A 2,650-nucleotide genomic window follows, 5' to 3' on the forward strand; every position below is an offset into this window, starting at 1 on the left:
GCTATAATGAAATCACCATTTACTTCAGTTGGATAGGCAGACTTGTTGGAGGCAAACTCATGTATATATATATGTTACATATGTTATAATATATATGTATGTATATATGTTAGTATAGTGCCCAAAGTTTTAACATAATTGTCAACTGCTAGGTCTTTTAGAGAATTTATAGATTCTCTTGCCTGGGCAGACACCTGGAGTGGCCTATCATACAATATTTCAAAGGGGCTTAGGCTTAATTTAAGCCTGCTCTGGGGAGCCATGGATCTGTAACAGGACAACTGACAAGGCCTTATCCCAAGTTAAATTAGTATTCATTTTTTTAGTTTTTCTGTTGATTGTGGTCTCCAGGATGAATGTAATTCCAATGCCTTAATCCAAATCAGGGGATAATTTCCTTAAGACGGGCTTTAACCAATTAAAAGGTACTGGTGTTAAAAACTTAAAACTGGCACACACAAAACAAAGGGTCCACAAAACATTCTCCTTTCCTTCTGAAGGCTTTACGATGCATTGTTATCATTAACCAGTCTTACTATTAAACTTAAATGATCAATTGAGACAAACAGTTCTGAGACTGTTACTCCACAACTGATTAAGACTGGAGTGGCAGGTATTGGGGATAATATGCATTTAGCTTTCTGAGCTTTCTGGGCAGACTTGGTGACCTTACCAGCTCCAGCTGCCTTCTTGTCCACTGCTTTGAAGACACCCACAGCAACCGTCTGTCTCATGTCACGAACAGCAAAGCGGCACAGAGGAGGATAGTCTGAGAAGCTCTCAACACACATGGGTTTGCCAGGAACCATATCAACGATGGCAGCATCACCAGATTTCAAGAATTTGGGGTCATCTTTCAGCTTTATCCCAGGATGACGATCAATCTTCTCCTTCAGCTCAGCAAACTTGCAAGCAATGTGAGCTGTGTGACAATCCAGCACGGGGACATATCCAGCACCGATTTGACCTGGATGGTTCAAGATAGTCACCTGAGCTGTGAAGCCAGCTGCTTCCAACGGTGGGTCATTTTTGCTGTCACCAGCCATGTTGCCGTGATGAACATCTTTGACAGGCACCTTCTTGACACTGAAGCCCACATTGTCCCCAGGAAGGGCTTTACTCAAAGCTTCATGGTGCATTTCAACAGACTTTACTTCAGTTGTAAAGTTGACCGGTACAAAGGTTACCACCATGCCAGGTTTTGAGAACACCAGACTCCACTAGACCCACAGGGATAGTACCAATACCACCAATTATGTAGACACCCTGGAGAGGCAGATGCAAGGGTTGGTCAGTTGGACGAGTTGGTGGCAAGATGCAATCCAGAACTTCAAGCAGCATAATTCCACGGGCATTGTCATCTTTATGGGTGGCTTCCCATCCCTTGAACCATGGCATGTTAGCACTTGGCTCCAGCATGTCGTCACCACTCCAGCCAGAAACTGGCACAAATGCTGTGCCAGGGTTGTAACCAATTTTCTTAAGGTAGGTGCTGACTTCCTTAACAATTCCCTGATATCTCTTCCGGCTGCAGAGTGGCTCAGTGGAACCCACTTTGTTGTTAACCCCATCAATTAGTTGTTTCACACCCAGAGTGTTAGCCAGAAGGGCACGCTCACGGATTTGTTCATTCTTGGAGATACCTACTTCAAATTCATCAACACCAGTGGCAACAATCAGGACAGCACAGTCAGCCTGAGATGTGCCTATAATCATGTTTTTGATCAAGTCTCTGCGTCCTGGGTTATCAATGATGGTCACATAGTACTTGCTGGTCTCCAATTTCCACAAGGAGATGTCAATGGTGAAACCATACTCATGTTCAGCTTTCAGTTTGTCCAAGACCCAGGCATACTCTTCAGAGACTTTCTGCCCAAGTGGGATATGCTTCCACACATCCTGAAAAAAGTGTCCACTATCATTAACAGGTATCTGCAATTTCCTACAGCTCAAGACATTTGCATCCAGTCCTCAGTGGTGCAAGTTTCTCTGTATTGGATCCCCATCTGGGGAGGCTCAACAGCAGCCTTTGCATTATTTTTAGCACAAATCATGCAATTCTGAGTGACTCGCTGGGTAGTCTTTTGTAGGTTAGGCCCCATGATACGTTTGAGTCCACTGTAAGGTGGCATCTCTCCCATAGTGGGTACTATTACGAATATGCTGCAGCATAGTGGCCCAGATCACCTCAGGGATCAAACCAACTGTGCACTACATTCCCAGCCTGGCAAGGTGAGATCTAAGTGAAATCAGCTCTGGGCCTTCTTTGTCCTTTCTGAATACACTGGCTGGTATTCAGACAAATCAATCTGTGGGAGAAGTGATCCTCTTGCCTCAGAGCATATGGTTTTAGATTAGGTGTCCCAGCATCCCTTTTTAATGGGATTCCTATTGGCCATGTGTTTCTGGCCTTCCCTGGGGTGCAGTGAGCACATACTCTGGCCTTGCCTTTTCCTAGGCCTCTGGGGGAAAGAGCTCTGTCTCTTTTCCTGGGGTTTTCATGAGCATCACCTGTTGTAGGCTTAAAGTGTGTTCTGGTGAGACTCTGATGTCAAGCTTTTTTGGTGAAAAACTTCAGGATGAGGTCTATCAGATTGTTTATCAGCTCATTCCTCACTCAATTTCACCAAGGGCTCCTGTAGGGAACAGG

At 44.7% G+C, this 2,650-nt stretch overlaps 1 pseudogene; it reads right to left on the reverse strand.

The window, feature by feature from the left end:
• Positions 1–503: 503 nt before the first annotated feature.
• Positions 504–1,869, reverse strand: LOC136117996 (elongation factor 1-alpha 1 pseudogene; annotated as a pseudogene).
• Positions 1,870–2,650: the final 781 nt, after the last annotated feature.

The sequence above is a fragment of the Phocoena phocoena genome, chromosome 1 (assembly GCF_963924675.1).
Source record: "Phocoena phocoena chromosome 1, mPhoPho1.1, whole genome shotgun sequence".
NCBI lineage: Eukaryota > Metazoa > Chordata > Mammalia > Artiodactyla > Phocoenidae > Phocoena > Phocoena phocoena.